The sequence below is a fragment of the Salmo salar genome, chromosome ssa19, assembly GCF_905237065.1.
Source record: "Salmo salar chromosome ssa19, Ssal_v3.1, whole genome shotgun sequence".
NCBI lineage: Eukaryota > Metazoa > Chordata > Actinopteri > Salmoniformes > Salmonidae > Salmo > Salmo salar.
In genome coordinates, this window is record NC_059460.1 from 10,894,795 (window position 1) to 10,919,466 (window position 24,672).

Consider the following 24,672-nt stretch of genomic DNA (forward strand, 5'->3'; position numbering starts at 1 on the left):
AGCACATCTGGGACATCATGTCTCGCTCCATCCACCAACGCCACGTTGCACCACAGACTGTCCAGGAGTTGGCGGATGCTTTTGTCCAGGTCTGGGAGGAAATCCCTCAGGAGACCATCCGCCACCTCATCAGGAGCATGCCCAGGCATTGTAGGGAGGTCATACAGGCACGTGGAGGCCACACACACTACTGAGCCTCATTTTGACTTGTTTTAAGGACATTACATCAAAGTTGGATCAGCCTGTAGTGTGGTTTTCCACTTTAATTTTGAGTGTGACTCCAAATCCAGACCTCCATCGGTTGATAAATTGGATGTCCATTGGTTATTTTTGTGTGATTTTGTTGTCAGCACATTCAACTATGAAAAGATAAAACTATTTAATAAGATTATTTCATTCATTCAGATCTAGGATGTGTTATTTTAGTGTTCCCTTTATTTTTTTGAGCAGTGTATAATACACAGGTAAATCATGTATTTGTCTGCACTGGGCCTTTAAACTTCTAGGACCGAGGAGGACACACTCGGTTGTCAGACTGAAGTGCATGGGGAAATGTTGTCTACTCTGTGGTCTGCTCCATCATTTAAAACAAACATACAAATACTGCTAGATCCAGCTTGACTCTAGAGAGAGAGCCAACTGTACACACACTGATGTTCACTCCAGCATCTGTCAAGAAAGACCAGAGGCGACAAAAAAAAGGCTGTTGTGATATTGCGTTTCCTGCGCCGATCTGATTTCGCTGTGGAAACTGGAAAATGTATGTTTTCTATTCCAGGGCTTTCTGTTAATCAACGGCAGATACCTCCAGTCCACAAAGAATAGAGTAAACATTTGCTGTAATTGAGGCTGGTAGATTGAGGATGAATTCAATAACAAGTCACATCTCCGAAGCTTTTAAAGATTGTTTTCATTTATGAAGTTACTTTACTATGGTAATAGACAAATACAGTATGTGACAACCATCGTAATATGATGTGGTCTTAACATACTGCACTGAGGTATATACTATATACAACTCCTCACAACGAAGTAGGATTTATCTCTTGATATACAGTGCTATAGGCAGTCGTAAAACACCTGGCGTGAACATTCATCTTCTATATTCTAGTCGCACGCATGTATTTGTCCCAAATGATGGCGCAAGGAACTGAATATGGATGTATCTTTGAAACAAACACCTCTCATTGCTTCATAATTCTACCCAATAGCAAAGTAAAAACACTAAACTCAGCAAACCCCAAAAACAACAACTCGCATTGCCCCAATTATATTTTCAGCTAGGAACACTCTCAATCATCATTAGTCAAAGACAAAACCCAAATTAAACATAAATCGTTTTAGCGTGTATAAACTTTGGGCAGCGAGTGGCGGTCGAATGTGTGTTTCCCAAGATTGACGACATCCTGCGTCCTGACAGACATAATGACTTATGCAAATGAGTGATTAATTGGATTTCAGAGAGATTAGTGTGTTGGGCAGTGAGGGACGTGCTAAGACTGAGGGATGGACAGTGTGTGTGTGTGTGTGTCTGAAAAAGAGAGAGAAAGTGTAATTATGTTCTATCTTTTACCAGTTATATTTTGATGAAAATCTGTTCCTATTTCCCCTCAATAAACTGCTTTCCCCTCCTAGTATGTTCAGATGAACTCTATTCTAAAATCCTACCAGCAGGACTATGTGCTCTTTAGCCCATCATCACAGAGAGCTTTAGAGCAGTCTCTCTCGCTCTTTGTTTCTCTCTCCCCTGCTCTCTCTCTCTCTGTTGCTCTCTTTGTTGCTCTCTTTATTGCTCTCTTTCTCTCTGTTGCTCTTTCTCTGTTGCTCTCTCCCATGCTCTCTTTCTCTTTGTTGCTCTCTCCCCTGCTCTCTTTCTCTCTGTTGCTCTCTCTCTCTCTCTCTCTCTGTTGCTCTCTCCCCTGCTCTCTTTCTCTGTTGCTCTCTTTGTTGCTTTCTTTCTCTCTGTTGCTCTCTCCCATGCTCTCTTTCTCTTTGTTGCTCTCTTTCTCTCTGTTGCTCTCTCCCCTGCTTTCTCTCTGTTGCTCTTTCTCTGTTGCTCTCTCCCCTGCTCTCTTTCTCTCTGTTGCTCTCTCTCTCTCTCTCTCTGTTGCTCTCTCCCCTGCTCTCTTTCTCTGTTGCTCTCTTTGTTGCTTTCTTTCTCTCTGTTGCTCTCTCCCATGCTCTCTTTCTCTTTGTTGCTCTCTTTCTCTCTGTTGCTCTCTCCCCTGCTTTCTCTCTCTGTTGCTCTCCCCTGCTCTCTCTCTCTGTTGCTCTCCCCTGCTCTCTCTCTCTTTGTTGCTCTCTCCCCTGCTCTCTTTCTCTTTGTTGCTCTCTCCCCTGCTCTCTTTCTCTCTGTTGCTCTCTCCCCTGCTCTCTCTCTCTCTCTCTGTTGCTCGCTCCCCTGCTCTCTTTCTCTTTTGCTCTTTCTCTCTGTTACTCTCTCCCCTGCTCTCTTTCTCTCTGTTGCTCTCTCCCTTGCTCTCTTTCTCTTTGTTGCTCTCTCCCCTGCTTTATTTCTCTTTGTTGCTCTCTCCCCGGCTCTCTTTCTCTCTGTTGCTCTCTCCCCTGCTTTATTTCTCTCTGTTGCTCTCTCCTCTGCTCTCTTTCTCTGTTGCTCTCTCCCTCTCTACCTCTCCCCCCTCTCGCTCCCCTCTCTCTCCCTCTCTATCTCTCTACTCTCTCTCTCTCTCTCTCTCTCTCTCTCTCTCTCTCAATTCAATTAGATTCGATTCAAAGGGGCTTTATTATATTTGATTTTTTTGTCATTTAGCAGATGCTCTTATCCAGAGCGACTTACAGTAGTGAGGGCATACATTTTTGTACTTTTTTGTTCTTGGCATGGGAAGCATACAGTGCATTCAGAAAGTATTTAGACAGCCTTATTCTAAAATGGTTGGAATCCAAAACTGTCCTCATCAATCTACACACAGTACCCCATAATGACAAAACAAAAACAGGTTTTGAGAAATATTCAGACCCTTTGCTATGAGTCTTGAAATTGAGATCTGGGGCATCCTGTTTCCATTGATCATCTTTGAGATGTTTCTACAACTTGATTGGAGTCCACCTGTGGTAAATTCAATTGATTGGACATGATTTGGAAAGGCACACACCTGTCTTTGTATGGTCCCACAGGTGACAGTACATGTCAGAGCAAAAACCAAGCCATGAGGTTGAAGAAATTTGTCCGTAGATCTCTGAGACAGGATTGTGTCGAGGCGCAGATCTGGGGAAGGGTACCAAAAAATGTCTGCAGCCTCTCAATAGCAAGGCTATGGTCACTGAGTCTGTACATAGTCAAAGCTTTTCTTAATTTTGGGTCAGTCACAGTGGTCAGGTACTCTGTTTTTTGGTTAATTCTTTCCAGTGTGTCAAGTAATTATCTTTTTGTTTTCTCATGATTTGGTTGGGTCTAATCATGTTGCTCTCATGGGGCTCTGTGGGTACTGTTTGTGAATAGAGCCCCAAAACCAACTGGCTGAGGGGTCTCTTCTCTAGGTTCATCTCTCTGGAGGTGTTGGCTTTGTTATGGCTGGTTTGGGAGTCACTTCCTTTTAGATGGTTGTAGAATTGAACATCTCTTTTCTGGATGTTGATAATTAGTGGGTATCATACTAATTCTGCTTTGCATGCATTATTTGGGTTTTTACGTTGTATACGGAAGATGTTTTTGCAGAATTCTGCATGCAGAGTCTCAATTTGGTGTTTGACACATTTTGTGAATTCTTGGTTGCTGAGTGGACCCCAGACCTCATAACCATGGAGGACAATGGGTTCTATAACTGATTAAAGTATTTTTTTAGCCAGATCCTAATAGGGATGTCAAATATAATGTTATTTTGATGGCGTAGATGGCCCTTCTTGCCTTGTCTCTCAGATCGTTCACAGCTTTGTGGAAGTTACTTGTGGTGCTGATGTTTAGGCCGAGGTAGGTATAGGTCTTTGTGTGTTCTAAGGCAACGATGTCTAGATGAAATTTGTAGCCCTGGCAACTGGACCTTTTTTGGAACACCATTATTTTTGTCTTACTGAGAGGTCCCAGGTCTGACAGAATCTTTGCGGAAAATCTAGGTGCTGCTGTAGGCCCTTGGTTGGGGACAGACGCACCAGATCATCCACAAACAGTAGACATTTGACTTCAAAGTCTAATAGGGTGAGGCCGGGTGCTGCAGACTGTTCTAGTGCCCTCGCCAATTCATTGATATATATATGTTGAAGAGGGTGGGGCTTAAGCTGCATCCCTTTTTCACCCCACGGCCCTGAAGAAAGAAACTTGTGTGTTGTTTTGCCAATTTTGTGTTTGTGTACATTGATTTTATTATGTTATGTTTTTCCCACAACACCCCTTTCCATCAATTTATACAGCAGACCATCATCCCAAATTGAGTCAAAAGCTCTTTGCCTTGGTTTTGGCTTATTTGTTTGTCAATTGGGGTGTGCAGGGTGAATACGTGGTCTGTCGCATGGGAATTTGGTAAAAAGCCAATTTTGACATTTGCTGATGACATTGTTTGATAATGCAGAGTATTTTCCCTAGGTTGACGGAAGTAGCCGGGGTCGAATTTGTCAACATTTTTGTGGATTGGGATGATCAGTCCTTGGTTCCAAGCATTGGGGAAGATGCCATAGTTGAGGATGATAAAGAGTTTAAGTATAGCCAGTTGGAATTTGTTGTCTGTATGTTTTATTATTTCATTTAGGAGACCATCAACACCACAGGCTTTTTTTGGTTGTAGGGTTTGTATTTTGTCCTGTAGTTCATTCAATGTAATTGGATAATCCAGTGGGTTCTGGTAGTCTTTAATGGCTGTTTCTAAGATTTGTAATTCATCATGTACTGTATATGTTTTTGCTATTTGTTCTTTGTTATAGGGCAAAAAGGAGAAGTGGTTTCCGTTTTGGATAGATATTGTAGCTCATCGTGTTGTTGGTTTAATGTGTTCCAATTTTCCCAGAAGTGGTTAGATTCTATGGATTCTTCAATTACATAGAGATGATTTCTGGCATGGCGTTCCTTCTTTTTTGTTAGTGTATTTCTGTACTGTTTTAGTGTTTCACTATAGTGAAGGCGTATGTTCAGGTTTTATGGGTCTGTTTTTGGTTGGATAGGTTTCTCAACTTCTTTCATAGGCTTTGCATTGTTCATCAAACCATTTGTCATTGTTGTTAATTTTCTTACGTTGTCTGATTGAAATGTTATGATTTTATAGGGAAGCTGAAAGGTTAAATATGCGGTTTCGGCTTCCTACTGCCAGGTTTACACCTTCACAATTGCAGTGAAACATTTTGCCCAGGAAGTTGTCTAAAAGGGATTGAATTGGTTGTTGCCAAATAGTTTTTGGGTAGGTTTCTACACTAATTTCCTTAATCTATAGCATTTCTTAATAGTATGCAGTTTGTTTGTCTTTGATGCCTCATGATTGATTATTGCTTTGTTCAAGTAGACTGATTTTGCTGTAATCTGATAGGGGTGTCAGTTGACTGACTGTAAACGCCCTGAGAGACTCTGGGTTGAGGTCGGTGATAAAGTAGTCTACAGTACTACTCAAATCAAATGTTATTGGTCGCATACACATGTTTAGCAGATGTTATTGCAGGTGTAGCGAAATGCGTGTGTTCCTAGCTTCAACAGTGCAGTAATATCAAACATTACACACATCTAAAAGAATGGAATTAAGAAATAGAAATATTAGGATGAGCAATGTCAGTCCGGAGTATATATAAATATGTCGGTGTGTGTTTATGTATGTGTGTGTGTGTGTATATATATATTTATACTGTCGTGTCTTTGGCATCATTAAAGGTGAAGACTTATTTTATCAAATAAATTCTCTGTAATTATTATTACATGATTAAACTAATCATGTAAATTTAATTTACTAGGAACTTGGGGTACCATGAAAAATCTTCAGATTACAAAGTTATAATTTTCCGCAAATTGTTAATATCTGATCAATTAGTCTTCTATTAATGAATTATTCTTTACCTCATGTCAGTCTAATCTGAATGTCGTAAATTGTTGGTTCTTTTTATTTTTTATTTCACCTTTTATTTAACCTGGTAGACCAGTTGAGAACAAATTGTCATTTACAACTGCGACCTGGCTAAGATAAAGCAACGCAGTGCGACAAAAACAACAACACGGAGTTACACATGGGATAAACAAACGTACAGTCAATAACACAGTAGAAAAATCTGTATACAGTGTGTGCAAATGAAGTAAGGAGGTAAGGCAATATATAGGCCATAGTGGCGAAGTAATTACAATTTAGCAGTTAACACTGGAGTGATAGAATGTGCAGATGAGGATGTGCAAGTAGAAATACTGGTGTGCAAAAGAGCAGAAAAACTAAAACAAATATGGGGATGAGGTAGGTAGTTGGATGGGCTATTTACAGATGGGCTGTGTACAGCTGCAGTGATCTGTAAGCTGCTCTGACAGCTGACGCTTAAAGTTAGTGAGAGAGATGTAAGTCTCCAGCTTCAGTGATTTTCTTGCAATTCGTTCCAGTCATTGGCAGCAGAGATCTGTAAGGAAAGGCGGCCAAAGGGGGTGTTGGCTTTGGGGATGACCAGTGAAATATACCTGCTGGAACGCGTGCTACGGGTGGGTGTTGCTATTGTGACCAGTGAGCTGAGATAAGGCCTGGAGCCAGTGGGTTTGGTGACGAATATGTAGCGAGGACCAGCCAACGAGATCATACAGGTCGCAGTGGTGGGTAGTATATGGGGCTTTGGTGACAAAACGGATGGCACTGTGATAGACTGCATCCAATTTGCTGAGTAGAGTGTTGGAGGCTATTTTGTAAATGACATTGCCGAAGTCAAGGCTCGGTAGGATAGTCAGTTTTACAAGGGTATGTTTGGCAGCATGAGTGAAGGAGGCTTTGTTGCGAAATAGGAAGTCAATTCTAGATTTAATTTTGGATTGGAGATGCTTAATATGAGTCTGGAAGGAGAATTTACAGTCTAGCTAGACACCTGGGTATTTATAGTTGTCCACATATTCTAAGTCAGAACCGTCCAGAGTAGTGATGCTAGGCGGGCGGGCACGGGCAGCGATCGGTTGAAAAGCATGCATTTAGTTTTATTAGCATTTAAGAGCAGTTGGAGGCCACTGAAGGAGTGTTGTATGGCATTGAGGCTCGTTTGGAGGTTTGCTAACACAGTGTCCAAGGGCCAGATGTATACAGAATGGTGTCGTCTGCGTAGAGGTGGATCAAAGAATCATCCGTAGCAAGAGCGGGTATATATCATTGATATATACAGAGAAAAGAGTCGGCACGAGAATTGAACCCTGTGGCACCCCCATAGAGACTGCCAGAGGTCCAGACAACAGGCCCTTTGATTTGACACACTGAACTCTATCTGAGAAGTAGTTAGTGAACCAGGCGAGGCAGTCATTGGAGAAACCAAGGCTGTTGAGTCTGCCGATAAGAATACGGTGATTGACAGAGACAAAAGCCTTGGCCAGGTCGATGAAGATGGCTGCACAGTACTGTCTTTTATCGATGGCGGTTATGATTTTGTTTAGGACCTTGAGCGTGGCTGAGGTGCACCCGTGACCAGCTTGGAAACCGGATTACATAGTGAAGAAGGTACGGTGGGATTTGAAATGGTCGGTGATCTGTTTGTTAATTTGGCTTTTGAAGTCCTTAGAAAGGCAGGGCAGGATGGATATAGGTCTGTAACAGTTTGGGTCTAGAGTGTCTCCCCCTTTGAAGAGGGGATGATCACAGCCGCATTCCAATCTTTAGGAATCTCAGTCGATACGAAAGAGAGGTTGAACAGACTAGGAATAGGGGTTGCAACAATGGTGGCGGATAATTTTAGGAAGAGAGGATCCAAATTGTCTAGCCCAGCTGATTTGTCGGGATCCAGATTTTGCAGCTCTTTCAGAACATCAGCTGTCTGGATTTGGGTGAAGGAGAAGCGGAGGGGGGCTTGGGCCAGTTGCTGCGGGGAGTGCAGAGCTGTTGGCCGGGGTTGGGGTTGGGGTAGCCAGGTGGATAGCATGGCCAGCCATAGAGAAATGCTTATTGAAATTCTCGATTATCCTGGATTTATCGGTGGTTACAGTGTTTCCTAGTCTCAGTGCAGTGGGCAGCTGGGAGGAAGTGCTCTTATTCTCCATAGACTTTACAGTGTCTCAAAACGTTTTGGAATTAGTGCTGCAGGATGCAAATTTCTGTTTGAAAAAGCTAGACTTTGCTTTCCTAACTGACTGTGTATATTGGTTCCTGACTTCCCTGAAAAGTTGCATATCGTGGGGAGTCTTCGATTCTCGTGTAGTACACCACAGGATGTTTTTGTGCTGGTCAAGGGCAGTCAAGTCTGGAGTGAACTAAGGGCTATATCTGTTCTTAGTTCTACATTTTTTGAAAGGGGCATGCTTATTTAAGATGGTGAGGAAAACACTTTTAAAGAACAACCAGGCATCCTCTACTGACGGGATGAGGTCAATATCCTTCCAGGATACCCAGGCCAGGTCGATTAGAAAGGCCTGCTCGCAGAAGTGTTTTAGGGAGCGTTTGACAGTCCGTGGTAGTTTGACCGCGGACCCATAACGGACGCAGGCAATTAGGCAGTGATCGCTGAGATCCTGGTTGAAAACAGCAGAGGTGTATTTAGAGGGCAAGTTGGTCAGGATGATATCTATGAGGGTGCCCATGTTTACGGATTTGGGGTTGTACCTGGTAGGTTCCTGATAATTTGTGCCTGATAATTTGTGTGAGATTGAGGGCATCTACCTTAGATTGTAGGGACGGCCGGGGTGGTAAGCATATCCCGGTTTAGGTCACCTAACAGTACGAACTCTGAAGATAGATGGGTGGCAATCAATTCACATATGGTGTCCAGGGCACAGCTGGGAGCTGAGAGGGGTCTATAACAAGCGGCAAACAGTGAGAGACTTATTTCTGGAGAGATGGATTTTTAAAAGTAGAAGCTTGAACTGTTTGGCCATAGACCTGGATAGTATGACAGAACTCTGCAGGCTATCTCTTTAGTAGATTGCAACTCTGGCCCCTTTAGCAGTTCTATCTTGATGGAAAATGTTGTAGTTGGGGAGGGAAATTTCAGAATCCTAAGCCAGGATTCAGACACGGATAGGACATCAGGGTTGGCGAGTGTGTTAAAGCAGTGAATAAAGCAAACTTAGGGAGGAGGCTTCTGATGGTAACATGCCTGAACCCAAGGCTTTTACGGTTACAGAAGTCAACAAATGAGAGCGCCTGGGGACACACAGGGCCTGGGTTAACCTCTACATCACCAGAGGAACAGAAGAGGAGTAGGATGAGGGTACGGCTAAAGGCTATAAGAACTGGTCATCTAGTGTGTTGGGAACTGAGAATAAAAGGAACAGATTTCTGGGCGTGGTAGGATAGATTCAGGGCATAATGTACAGACACGGGTATGGTAGGGTGCGAATACAGTGGAGGTAAACCTAGGCATTGAGTGACGATGAGAGAGGTTGCATCTCTGGAGGTACCAGTTAAGCTAGGTGAAGTCTCTGCATGTGTGGGGAGTGGGACAAAGCTATCTAAGGCATGTTAAGCGGGACTAAGTGCTCCGCAGTAAAATAAAACAATGAGAGCTATCCTAAACAACAGTATACAAGGCATATAAACATTAGAGAGAGGCCTAAAGCAATCACAGGTGTTGTTTGGGAGAGCTAAGACAAGGGGTAAGACAACAACGGGCAAACAGCTAAGATAACAACAACGGGTAAATGGTGATGAATGGGCAGAGAGGGTCAGTTAGCTACACATAGGGCCTGAGTTCGAGGCTGGGGCCGACAGACAAACAAAATGAAGTACCATGTTAATGAACAGTCCAGCAGGCATCAGCTGTGTAGCCGAGTGATCATAGGGTCCAATGAGCAGCAATAGATGAAACAGGGAGCCGTTCGGTAGTCGTTACTACGCTAGGCGAGCGGGAGACACGGCGTTCAGAGAGCTAGCAGGCCAGGGTTAGCAGATGGTTCTTCACCGACATCCACGATGCAGAGGCCGGTTGAGAGCCCATCGGTCAGCAGATCAGTCGTGATGGATCGGCGGGGCTCCGTGTCGACAAAGGGTCCAGGCCAATTGGCAAGAGAGGTATTGTAGTTGATGTACTTCGTTGGGTAGCCGGGCGATGGGCCTAGCTCGAGGCTAACTGGTGCATGCTTCTGGACAGGGGCGTTAGCCACAATAGCCACTCGGTAGCAGCTAGCTAGCTGTGATGATCCGGTGTAATGGTCCAGAGCTTGCGGCAGGAATCCGGTGATATGAGAAGCAGTCCGATATGCTCAGGGCTGATATCGCGCTGTGCAGACTGGCAGGTTTTATCCGGGCAAAAGCGTCTGGAGTCTGAGCTAAAGGTAAAGACTGCTATCAGTGGCTAACAATGACTAAATAGCTGGTAGGTAATTAGCTGGCTAGCTTCTGATGGCTAGCTTCTGATGGAGGTTCCAGTTATAAGGTCCCCAAAAAATTGCAGAGCCGTACCACATTGGGTGAGGCGGGTTGCAGAGGCGTGTGGTCCAGATGGGATATTGCAGTGTGCAGTGCGATGGTGATTGCATTGTCTGTGGTAAGCAAATTTAAGTGGGTCTAGGGTGACAGGTAAGGTAGAGGTGATATGATCCTTGACTATTCTCTCAAAGCACTTCATGATGACAAGTGAGTACTACGGGGCAATAGTCATTTAGTTCAGTTACCTTCGCTTTCTTGGGTACAGGAACCATGGTGACCATCTTGAAGCATGTAGGGACAGCAGACTGGGATAGAGAGAGATTGAATATGTCCGTAAACACACCAGCCAGCTGGTCTGCGCATGCTCTGAGGATGCGGCTAGGGATGCCGTCTGGGCCGATGTGAGTAAGACACGCTTAAATATCTTACTCAAATCGGCCACGGAGAAGGAGAGCCCACAGTCCTTGGTAGCGGGCCGCTTCGGTGGCACTGTGTTATCCTCAAAGCCGCCGAAGGTGTTTAGCTTGTCCAGGACCAAGACGTTGGTGTCTACGACGTGGCTGGTTTCCCTTTGTAATCTGTGATTGTCTGGAGTCCCTGCTACATACTTCTCGTGTCTGAGCCATTGAATTCCGACTTTACTTTGTCTCTGTACTGATGTTTTGCCTGTTTGATTGCCTTACGGAGGGCATAACTGGACTGTTTGTATTCGATCATATTCCGAGTCACCTTGCTATGGTTAAATGTAGTGGTTCTCACTTTCAGTTTTGCATGAATGCTGCCATTTATCCATGTTTTTCTCAAGAGATGAGCTGTAGGTGTACACACAATAGGAGTCCCATCGAAGCCTACCATTGATTATGTACAGACCTAGCGTTCGACAGAGCTGCAGGAGTTGTGACCTGATTTTGTTGGTTGTTTTGTCATAGTTGTGTCTAGGGGGGTATATGGGGGAGGGAATGCTGTGACCTCCAGGTAGGTGGTTGTCCCCTTGTGTGCTGAGAGTGTCAGGTTCTTGTCCAGTTCTGGCATTTAGGTCGCCACAGACTAGTTCATGTTCCTGGGTCTGGAATTGGTTGGTCTCCTATCCTATTCTTCATTAAAGTATGGGGAGTGTCAACAAGCACAGCACTTACACAAATGACTGATGATCGGCTGAGAGTAATTGATGATAAAATTATTGTGGGGGCTGTCTTGTTAGACTTTAGTGCAGCTTTTGACTTATCGATCATAGTCTGCTGCTGGAAAAACGTATGTGTTTACATCCCATATATACACATATATATACACAGTGCCTTCGGAAACTGAGCAATCGGGGGGAAGGACCTTCGTCAGGGTGGTGACCAAGAACCCGATGGTCACTCTGACAGAGCTCCAGAGTTTATTTGTGGAGATGGGAGAACCTTCCAGAAGGACAGCCATCTCTGCAGCACTACACCAATCAGGCCTTTATGGTAGAGTGGCCAGACGGAAGCCACTCCTCAGTAAAAGGCACATGACAGCCCACTTGGAGTTTGCCAAAATGCACCTAAAGGACTCTCAGACCATGAGAAACAAGATTCTCTGGTCTAATGAAACTAAGATTGAACTCTTTGGCCTGAATGCCAAGTGTCACATCTGCAGGAAACCGGCTACCGCTCATCACCTGGCCAATACCATCCCTACGGTGAAGCATGGTGGTGGCAGCATCATGCTGTGGGGATGTTTTTCAGCGGCATGGACTGGGAGACTAGTCAAGATCAAGGGAAAGATGAACGGAGCAAAGTACAGAGAGATCCTGGGGGGGTCTCGCAGGTCTGGGATGGAGTCTCGCAGGTCTGGGCGGGGTGCTTATCGCTCTGTTGCTCCTGTGTGAGGTGCTGGGGCTGTGGTTGGGTGCGATGTCTTTCAGGGTCCGGTCAAAGGTTGGGACTGCCGCCTCGTATATGTGTATATGCGCTCCATTTAGTTAGACTGCCTTTTAATTAGTTAGTTAGTTGGGTGGGGTGGGGTGATGTGCCAGGTGGACATTGGGTTTTGAGTCACAGTCACAGGAAATACTTGCGTTTACCTGCTGTATGGTGGCAGGGTGAAAGTATTTTCGTGGTAGCAGGATAGAGATGACCACTCTTGAGTTGGGGAAAGTGGAGGAAGCTTTTTCAGTCACTACCTTGAGTGTTGTGGCCACCCTTTCCTGCTTGGCCCTCTGGTCATTTGTGCCCATGTGATTTATTATGTGGTTGGGGGACCCTAGTTGGTCCTCTGACAGCAGCTCCAGGGCGAGTCACATTTTTGGACACCAGAGTTTATCCACTTTGTGTATGGGAAAGAATTTTTGTTCTTTAATGTATTTCCCATTTCAGTGTGTGTGTGTGTGTGTGTGTGTGTGTGGAGGGGGGGTTGTCAGGAAGGCCAACAGAGGTGCTCGACAGGGGGAGTCTGCTGGGTTGGTGGATCCTGTCTTGGGTGTCCCACTGTGGTTTTTGGTGTCTGAAGTGGGCTGTTCTGTTGGCATCTCGGGGGGGGGGGAGATGTCCTGCTCTTTCATGAGTTGTTCCTTGTCGCACCTCAAGCTTTCTAAGCTCCTTCACCACTCTCACCTCCTCCATCTGGGAAGTTTTTCCTCTACCTTTGTGCTGTCTGGAATGTGATGAATCGTTGTTCGAGCTCCACCAGCCTTATCTCCAGCTGGGTGAATTTTCCCGTCATAGTTTTACATTTGACATTTTAGTCATTTAGCAGACGCTCTTATCCAGAGCGACTTACAGTAGAGTGCATACATTTTATTACATTTTTAAATACTGGCCCCCCGTGGGAATCGAACCCACAACCCTGGCGTTGCAAGCGCCATGCTCTACCAACTGAGCAGTGCTGTTTTGAGATCTGGGTTTGCTCAGTGCTGGGAGGGTGACTCTCCTCTTGGGGCTGCTCGTCTGTGGAACAGTTTGAGGAGGAGGTGTGATCCGACTCTCTCAGGGTGAGGGAGTTGTCACCAGAAGTGCTGTGCTCTCTCTTTTATTCTGCAAATGTCCTGCTAAACTGTGTGTGGTTTCACTGCACCATTACTGTTACAGTCTTGTACAGGTTGAGTCAGTGTCCTCGTTGTCCAGTATTCTGAAATGAAGTTGCTTAAAATCAAATAACATTTTCTTTGTCACATGCGCCAAATACAACCTAAGCCTAACCTTACAGTGAAATGCTTACTTACAAGCCCTTAACCAACAATGCAGTTTTAAGAAAATACCAAACCAAAAATTATTAAATAGCAGCAGTAAATAACAATAGCAGGGCTATATACAAGGGGGTACCGGTACAGAGTCAATGTGCGGGGGCACCGGTGTCAAGGTAATTGAGGTAATAGGTACATGTAGGTAGAGTTATTAAAGTTACTATGCATAGATAATAACAGACAGTAGCAGCAGCGTGGAAAGGGGAGGGGCAATGCAAACAGTCTGGATAGCCATTTGATTAGATGTTCAGGAGTTTTATGGCTTAGGAGTAGAAGCTGTTTAGAAGCCTCTTGGACCTAGACTTGGCACTCCGGTAACGCTTGCCATGCGGTAGCAGAGAGAACAGTCTATGACTGGGGTGGCTGGAGTCTATGACAATTTTTAGGGCCTTCCTCTGACACCGCCTGGTATAGAGGTCCTGGATGGCAGGAAGCTTGGCCCCAGTGATGTACTGGGCCGTAAGCATTACGCTCTGTAGTGCCTTACGGTCGGAGGCCGAGCAGTTGCCATAGCGGGCAGTGATGCAACCCTTCCGGATGCTCCCGAGGGTGCAGCTGTAAAACCTTTTGAGGATCTGAGGACCCATGCCCAAACTTTTTTGTCTCCTGAGGGGGAATAGGTTTTGTCGTACCCTCTTCACGACTGTCTTGGTTTGCTTGGACCATGTTAGTTTGTTGGTGATGTGGACGCCAAGGAACTTGAAGCTCTCAACCTGCTCCACTACAGCCCCGTTGATGAGAATGTGGGCGTGCTCGATCCTCCTTTTCCTGTTGTCCACAATCATCTCCTTTGAATTGATCACATTGAGGGAGAGGTTGTTGTCCTTGCACCACTTAGACATGTCTTCGACCTCCTCCCTATAGGCTGTCTCATCATTGTCAGTGATCAGCAGTACCCCTGTTGTGTCATCGGCAAACTTAATGATGGTGTTGGAGTCATGCCTGGCCGTGCAGTCATGAGTGAATAGGGAGTACAGGAGGGGACTGAGCATGCACCCCTGAGGGGCCCCCGTGTTGAGGATCAGCGTGGCGGATGTGTTGTTACCTACCCTTACCACCTGGGGGCGGCCCGTCATTTTTTATTTCTCGGTACTGTACTGTGATGACCACTGCACAGGGGGAAGCCATGGAGCAGATTGCCAAAGAGGCCTTTGCATTTGGGTGGGGGAGGCTGAGATGCTCTGCTGCCGTTATTGGGTTCAAGGGCTTTCACGCCTCTCACTTCACACCTCAGTGCAAATAGAACTAGCAAGTTTGGTAGCCTTTTAACTTAGCATTCAGGCTTTATAGAATAAAATATCTATAGATTTTTGTAATGTCTTTTACTTCATGGCTTTAGAAGTAGCTTCAGAATGAACATTACTCCGTTTCAGGTTGGACGGTATTTTCATGTTTCTGTTGTGCTTCTTCTGCTGGTTTTTGGTTCGCTGGATTGTCCTTGGAAGTAAAAATCCTTGCTAAAAATCCAGGTTTTAGGTTTGGAATTTTGATTTGGAGTGAAGGTTATGTTGTAGAGGGTAGTATCTTTTATAAATCCTTGTGAAAAAAATCAAAGTTTACACAACTCTAAACCGATTTTTTTGCAGAGCAATTCTGGAGCACATGAGCTTGTGACCTCTCTCTCTCTCTCTCTCTCTCTCTCTCTCTCTCTCTCTCTCTCTCTCTCTCTCTCTCTCTCTCTCTCTCTCTCTCTCTCTCTCTCTCTCTCTCTCTCTCTCTCTCTCTCTCTCTCTCTCTCTCTCTCTCTCTCTCTCTCTCTCTCTCTCTCTCTCTCTCTCTCTCTCTCTCTCTCTCTCTCTCTCTCTCTCTCCTCTTTAAGACATTTATAAGCCGCTAACAGGCCAGTCTAATCCTGCCCATGTCCACATAAGCAGCTAGGATAGGAGACTCACCATGAGATGGAGTCATCACGGACCAGCTTAATGTCGGAGAGAGAGAAATATCATCAGTGCTGATTTCATGTCAAGGACAGAAAAAAGGGGTAGAGAGAGAGAGGCGATACATACAAGAGAGGGAGAGAGATGCGAAGGAGAGAGAACATAAAGGATGTTTAGAGACAAGGGGTGAGAGTGGAGAAACTGCTTCAAACTCTCCCTGTTATGTAATCTATCAATGTGTTTACCTGACCGCAGGAGGGGGCGGTAGTTTCACCTGAACCTCCCTTCATACACCTCTCCCCTGCAGAGACACAAGATTGGACACATGCACACACACACAGTTGGGTTAACAAGCACAGGGACAATGCATCAACACTTAAATATCATGCGAGAGAGAGTGTGTGTGTGTGTTTGAGTCTGCATGCATATGTGTGTATATATATGTATGGTACTGTATAACTATTCAGAGTAGGAAGCATTCCCTGATACCTTGCCCATTACACACTGAAGACAGCAAGGCTTTGGAATAGCAGAAATTACTTTCTAATAGCTGAGTGATGCCTTTCATTTTGTCATAAGCAAATATAAGTAATTTCTCATTCACTGAGCTATGCGCACACACTCACAGAGGTCAGTAGATATCAAAATAAATCACATTTCATTTGTCATATGCGCCGAATACAACAGGTGTAGACTTTACAGTGAAACGCTTACTTACAAGCCCTTATTTTAACCAACAATGCAGTTTTAAGAAAATCCCTAAAAAAGTAAGAGATAAGAATAACAAAATATTAAAGGGCAGCAGTAAATAACAAGAGCGGGGCTATATACAAGGGGAACCGGTACAGAGTCAATGTGTCAATGTGCGGGGGCACCGGTGTCGAGGTAATTGAGGTAATTATGTACATGTAGGTAGAGTTATTAAAGTGGCTATGCATAGATAATAACAGAGAGTAGCAGCAGCGTGGAAGTGGGTGTGGGGGCAATGCAAATAGTCCGGTAACACTTGCCGTGCGGTAGCAGAGAGAACAGTCTATGACTGGGGTGGCTGGAGTCTTTGACAATTTTTAGGACATTCCTCTGACAACGCCTGGTAAAGAGATCCTGGATGGCAGGAAGCTTGGCTCCGGTGATGTACTGGGCCATACACACTACCCTCTGTAATGCTTTGCAGTCAGAGGCCGAGCAGTTGCCATAGCAGGCAGTGATGCAACTCGTCAGGATGCTCTCACTGGTGCAGCTGTAAAACCTTTTCAGGATCTGAGGACCCATGCCAAATCTTTTCAGTCTCCTGAGGGGGAATAGGTTTTGTCGTGCCCTCTTCACAACTGTTTTGGTTTGCTTGAACCATGTTAGTTTGTTGGTGATGTGGACACCAAGGAACTTGAAGCTCTCAACCTGCTCCACTACAGCCCCGTCGATGAGAATGGGGGCGTGCTCGATCCTCTTTTTCCTGTTGTCCCCAATCATCTCCATTGTCTTTATCACATTGAGGGAGAGGTTGTTGTCCTTGCACCACACGGTCATGTCTCTGACCTCTTTCCTGACCTCTTCCCTCATCGTTGTCAGTGATCAGGCATACCACTGTTGCCTCATCAGCAAACTTAATGATGGTGTTGGAGTCATGCCTGGCCGTGCAGTCATGAGTGAACAGGGAGTACAGGAGGGGACTGAGCACGCACCCCTGAGGTGCCCCCGTGTTGAGGATCAGTGTGGCGGATGTGTTGTTACCTACCCTTACCACCTGGGGGCGGCCCGTCAGGAAGTTCAGGATCCAGGGTCTTTGGTTTAGTAATGAGCTTTGAATGCTGAGCTGTAGTCAATGAATAGCCTTCCTTTTGTCTAGGTGTGAAAGGGCAATGTGGAGTACGATTGAGATTGCATCATCTGTGGATCTGTTGGGGCGGTATGCAAATTGGAGTGGGTCTAGGGATTCTGGGATAATGGTGTTGATGTGCGCCATGACCAGCCTTTCAAAGCATTTCATGGCTACAGACGTGAGTGCTACGGGTCGGTAGTCATTTAGGCAGCTTACCTTAGTGTTCTTGGGCACAAGGACTATGGTGGTCTGCTTGAAACATGTTGGTATTACAGACTCAGACAGGGAGAGGTTGAAAATGTCAGTGAAGACACTTGCCAGTTGGTCAGCACATGCTCGGAGTACACGTCCTGGTAATCCGTCTGGCCCTGCGGCCTTGTGAATGTTGACCTGTTGACCTGTTTAAAGCTCTAACTCACATCGGCTGCGGAGAGCGTGATCACACAGTCATCCGGAAGATCTGATGCTCTCATGCATGCTTCAGTGTTGCTTGCCTCGAAGCGAGCATAGAAGTTATTTAGCTCGTCTGGTAGGCTCGTGTCACTAGTCAGTTCTTGGCTGTGCTTCACTTTGTAGTCTGTAATAGTTTGCAAGTCATGCCACATCCGATGCGCATCAGAGCCAGTGTTGTACGATTTGATCTTAGTCCTGTATTGGCACTTTGCCTGTTTGATGCTTCGTCGGAGGGCATAGCGGTATTTCTTATAAGCTCCTTGAAAGTGGCAAAACACTGAGACTTCCTTAGATATCGATTACCAGCTGTTGTTTACAAATATGCATAGGCCCCCATCCCGTGTCTTTCCAGAGGCTGTTGTTCTGTCCTGCTGATAGAGTGAAACATACCATATTACAGTTTTTAATGTCCCGTTGGTGGGATGTACGTGCTTTCAGGTTGTCCCATTTATTTTCCAGTGATTGAATGTTAGCTAGCAGAACAGAAGGCAAGAGCAGATTAGCCACTCGTTGCCTGATCCTCACAAGGCATCCTGATCTCTTTCCGCTAAACCTACGTGTCCTTTTCTAGCGAATCATGGGGATCTGGGCCTGGTCGGGTGTCTGTAGTATATCCCTCGTGTCCGACTCATCCAATTTGAGGTGAGTAATCCCAGTTCTGATGTCCAGAAGCTCTTTTAGGTCATAAGAGACGGTAGCAGCAACATTATGTACAGTCGTGGCCAAAAGTTTTGAGAATGACACAAATATTAATGTTCACAGTCTGCTGCCTCAGTTTGTATGATGGCAATTTGCATATACTCCAGAATGTTATGTAGAGTGATCAGATGAATTGCAATTAATTGCAAAGTCCCTCTTTGCCATGCAAATGAACTGAATCCCCCAAAAAACATTTCCACTGCATTTCAGCCCTGCCACAAAAGGACCAGCTGACATCATGTCAGTGATTCTCTCGTTAACACAGGTATGAGTGTTGACGAGGACAAGGCTGGAGATCACTTTGTCATGCTGATTGAGTTTGAATAACAGACTGGAAACTTCAAAAGGAGGGTCTTGCTTGGAATCATTGTTCTTCCTCTGTCAACCATGGTTACCTGCAAGGAAACACGTGCCGTCATCATTGCTTTGCACAAAAAGGGCTTCACATGCAAGGATATTGCTGCCAGTAAGATTGCACCTAAGTCAACCATTTATCGGATCACCAAGAACTTCAAGGAGAGCGGTTCAATTGTTGTGAAGAAGGCTTCAGGACGCCCAAGAAAGTCCAGCAAGCGCCAGGACCGTCTCCTAAAGTTGATTCAGCTGCGGGATCGTAGCACCACCAGTACAGCGCTTGCTCAGGAATGGCAGCAGGCAGGTGTGAGTGCATCTGCACGCACAGTGAGGCGAAGACTTTTGGAGGATGGCCTGGTGTCAAGAAGGGCAGCAAAGAAGCCACTTCTCTCCAGGAAAAACATCAGGGACAGACTGATATTCTAGAAAAGGTACAGGGACTGGACTGCTGAGGACTGGGGTAAAGTCATTTTCTCTGATGAATCTCCTTTCTGATTGTTTGGGGCATCTGGAAAAAAGCTTGTCTGGAGAAGACAAGGTGAGCGCTACCATCAGTCTTGTGTCATGCCAACAGTAAAGCATCCTGAGCCCATTCATGTGTGGGGTTGCTCCTCAGCCATGGGAGTGGGCTCACTCACAATTTTGCCTAAGAACACAGCCATGAATAAAGAATGGCACCAACACATCCTCCGAGAGCAACTTCTCCCAACCATCCAGGAACAGTTTGGTGACGAACAATGCCTTTTCCAGCATGATGGAGCACCTTGCCATAAGGCAAAAGTGATAACTAACTGGCTCGGGGAACAAAGCATTGATATTTTGGGTCCATGGCCAGGAAACTCCCCAGACCTTAATCCCATTGAGAACTTGTGGCCAATCCTCAAGAGGCGGGTGGACAAACAAAAACCCACAAATTCTGACAAACTCCAAGCATTGTTTAAGCATGAATGGGCTGCCATCAGTCAGGATGTGGCCCAGAAGTTAATTGACAGCATGCCAGGGTGGATTGCGGAGGTCTTTAAAAAGAAGGGTCAACACTGCAAATATTGACTCTTTGCATCAACTTCATGTAATTGTCAATAAAAGCCTTTGACACTTATGAAATGCTTGTAATTATACTTCAGTATTCCATAGTAACATCTGACAAAAATATCTAAAGACACTGAAGCAGCAAACTTTGTGAAAATTTATATTTGTGTTATTCTCAAAACTTTTGGCCACGACTGTACAAAGCAAGTTACGAATGACGTGAAAAAAACAAACAAAATAGCATGGTTGTTTAAGAGCCGGTAAGACGGCAGCCCTACCCTCCGGTGCCATCTTTCATAGTATCTGTTACTATAACAGCAATATTCAGGATGACCGTTGCTAAGTAATCTCTAAAGTAACTGGTCATAACAACCATCTCTTAATCACTGAAGGAAAGCATGAGAAAAGTTTTCATCTTAATAAGAGAGAAGAGAGTAGAGTATTTTGCACAGAAAGCATACCTGATATTATGGATGCAATAAGGATGTATAATCAAATACAGCAGAACTTCTGTACTGTAGCATTTCTACATGAATACAGTATATACATATACAACAAAGACCATTAGTAAGATACATATAGTTTCTATGAGTTGTATCTGCTTTAAACATTAATAGTGGAATGTTTACCACCCAGAGGCTAATACATACATAAAGGATGGATAGGGAATTTGTGTTTGTGTTATTAATCATAGCCTTAAAAAATGACAGAACGCACATGGAACAAGTCCTCTGGGATTTCCCTCAGTGATTACAGTTTGATTGAAAAATCTATACATACGCAGAACAATTACAATTGAGATGTTCGACATGCAGGTGTCCAAATACACTGCTCAAAAAAATAAAGGGAACACTTAAACAACACAATGTAACTCCAAGTCAATCACACTTCTGTGAAATCAAACTGTCCACTTAGGAAGCAACACTGATTGACAATAAATTTCACATGCTGTTGTGCAAATGGAATAGACAACAGGTGGAAATTATAGGCAATTAGCAAGACACCCCCAATAAAGGAGTGGTTCTGCAGGTGGTGACCACAGACCACTTCTCAGTTCCTATGCTTCCTGGCTGATGTTTTGGTCACTTTTGAATGCTGGCGGTGCTTTCACTCAAGTAGTAGCATGAGACGGAGTCTACAACCCACACAAGTGGCTCAGGTAGTGCAGCTCATCCAGGATGGCACATCAATGCGAGCTGTGGCAAGAAGGTTTGCTGTGTCTGTCAGCGTAGTGTCCAGAGCATGGAGGCGCTACCAGGAGACAGGCCAGTACATCAGAAGACGTGGAGGAGGCCGTAGGAGGGCAACAACCCAGCAGCAGGACCGCTACCTCCGCCTTTGTGCAAGGAGGAGCAGTAGGAGCACTGCCAGAGCCCTGCAAAATGACCTCCAGCAGGCCACAAATGTGCATGTGTCCGCTCAAACGGTCAGAAACAGACTCCATGAGGGTGGTATGAGGGCCCGACGTCCACAGGTGGGGGTTGTGCTTACAGCCCAACACCGTGCAGGACGTTTGGCATTTGCCAGAGAACACCAAGATTGGCAAATTCGCCACTGGCGCCCTGTGCTCTTCACAGATGAAAGCAGGTTCACACTGAGCACATGTGACAGACGTGACAGAGTCTGGAGATGCCGTGGAGAATGTTCTGCTGCCTACAACATCCTCCAGCATGACCGGTTTGGCGGTGGGTCAGTCATGGTGTGGGGTGGCATTTCTTTTGGGGGCCGCACAGCCCTCCATGTGCTCGCCAGAGGTAGCCTGACTGCCATTAGGTACCGAGATGAGATCCTCAGACCCCTTGTGAGACCATATGCTGGTGCGGTTGGTCCTGGGTTCCTCCTAATGCAAGACAATGCTAGACCTCATGTGGCTGGAGTGTGTCAGCAGTTCCTGCAAGAGGAAGGCATTGATGCTATGGACTGGCCCGCCCGTTCCCCAGACCTGAATCCAATTGAGCACATCTGGGACATCATGTCTCGCTCCATCCACCAACGCCACGTTGCACCACAGACTGTCCAGGAGTTGGCGGATGCTTTAGTCCAGGTCTGGGAGGAGATCCCTCAGGAGACCATCCGCCACCTCCTCAGGAGCATGCCCAGGCGTTGTAGGGAGGTCATACAGGCACGTGGAGGCCACACACACTACTGAGCCTCATTTTGACTTGTTTTAAGGACATTACATCAAAGTTGGATCAGCCTGTAGTGTGGTTTTCCTCTTTAATTTTGAGTGTGACTCCAAATCCAGACCTCCATGGGTTGATAAATTGGACTTCCATTGATTATTTTTGTGGGATTTTGTTGTCAGCACATTCAACTATGTAAAGAAAAAAGTATTTAATAAGATTATTTCATTCATTCAGATCTAGGATGTGTTATTTTAGTGTTCCCTTTATTTTTTTGAGCAGTGTACTTTAGATCATATAGTTGTGGTATATGGCCAAAATACCACAGCTAAGGGCTGTTCTTAAGTATGACACAACACAGAGTGCCTGGACACAGCCCTTACCCATGGTATATTGGGCATATACCACAAACCCCCGAAGTGCCTTATTTATATTATAAACTGGTTACCAACGTAGCAGTAAAAATAAATGTTTTGTCAGACCCAGGGTATATTGTCTAAATATACCACGGCTGTCAGCCAATCAGCATTCAGGGCTCGAACCACCCAGTTTCTAACAGTCTATAACACACAACCCCCCCATTAGGTCTGATACCAACAGACTCAGAGACAGAGAGTTTCTAACTACAAGCCATCAGACTGCTGCACACTTGAACTTGACTGACCACCTTCTCTGGTTCTCCGCACCTTAGCACACATGCACACTCACTCATGAACACAGACGCATACATTTGAAGTCGGAAGTTTACATACACTTAGGTTGGAGTCAATAAAACTTGTTTTTCAACCACTTCACAAATTTCTTGTTAACAAACTATAGTTTTGGCAAGTCAGTTAGGACATCTACAGTGAGGGAAAAAAGTATTTGATCCCCTGCTGATTTTGTACGTTTGCCCACTGACAAAGAAATGATCAGTCCATAATTTTAATGGTAGGTTTATTTGAACAGTGAGAGACAGAATAACAACAAAAAAATCCAGAAAAACGCATGTCAAAAATGTTATAAAATGGTTTGCATTTTAATGAGGGAAATAAGTATTTGACCCCTCTGCAAAACATGACTTAGTACTTGGTGGCAATCACGGAGGTCAGATGTTTCTTGTAGTTGGCCACCAGGTTTGCACACATCTCAGGAGGGATTTTGTCCCACTCCTCTTTGCTGATCTTCTCCAAGTCATTAAGGTTTCGAGGCTGACGTTTGGCAACTCGAACCTTCAGCTCCCTCCACAGATTTTCTATGGGATTAAAGTCTGGAGACTGGCTAGGCCACTCCAGGACCTTAATGTGCTTCTTCTTGAGCCACTCCTTTGTTGCCTTGGCCGTGTGTTTTGGGTCATTGTCATGCTGGAATACCCATCCACGACCCATTTTCAATGCCCTGGCTGAGAGAAGGAGGTTCTCACCCAAGATTTGAAGGTACCTGGTCCCGTCCATCGTCCCTTTGATGCGGTGAAGTTGTCCTGTCCCCTTAGCAGAAAAACACCCCAAAAGCATAATGTTTCCACCTCCATGTTTGACGGTGGGGATGGTGTTCTTGGGGTCATAGGCAGCATTCCTCCTCCTCCAAACACGGCGAGTTGAGTTGATGCCAAAGAGTTCCATTTTGGTCTCATCTGACTACAACACTTTCACCCAGTTGTCCTCTGAATTATTCAGATGTTCATTGGCAAACTTCAGAAGGGCATGTATATGTGCTTTCTTGAGCAGGGGGACCTTGCGGGCGCTGCAGGATTTCAGTCCTTCACGGCGTAGTGTGTTACCAATTGTTTTCTTGGTGACTATGGTCCCAGCTGCCTTGAGATCATTGACAAGATCCTCCCGTGTAGTTCTGGGCTGATTCCTCACCATTCTCATGATCATTGCAACTCCACGAGGTGAGATCTTGCATGGAGCCCCAGGCCGAGGGAGATTGACAGTTATTTTGTGTTTCTTCCATTTGCGAATAATCACACCAACTGTTGTCACCTTCTCACCAAGCTGCTTGGCGATGGTCTTGTAGCCCATTCCAGCCTTGTGTAGGTCTACAATCTTGTCCCTGACATCCTTGGAGAGCTCTTTGGTCTTGGCCATGGTGGAGAGTTTGGAATCTGATTGATTGATTGCTTCTGTGGACAGGTGTCTTTTATACAGGTAACAAACTGAGATTAGGAGCACTCCCTTTAAGAGTGTGCTCCTAATCTCAGCTCGTTACCTGTATAAAAGACACCTGGGAGCCAGAAATCTTTCTGATTGAGAGGAGGTCAAATACTTATTTCCCTCATTAAAATGCAAATCAATTTATAACATTTTTGACATGCGTTTTTCTGGATTTTTTTGTTGTTATTCTGTCTCTCACTGTTCAAATAAACCTACCATTAAAATTATAGACTGATCGTTTCTTTGTCAGTGGGCAAACGTACAAAATCAGCAGGTGATCAAATACTTTTTTCCCTCACTGTACTTTGTGCATGACACAAATCATTTTCCCAACAATTGTTTACAGACTGATTATTTCACTTATAAATCACTGTATCACAATTCCAGTGGGTCAGAAGTTTACATACACTACATTCAGTGTGACTTTAAACAGCTTGGAAAATTTCAGAAAATGATGTCATGGCTTTAGAAGCTTCTGATAGGCTAATTGACATCATTTGAGTCAATTGGAGGTGTAC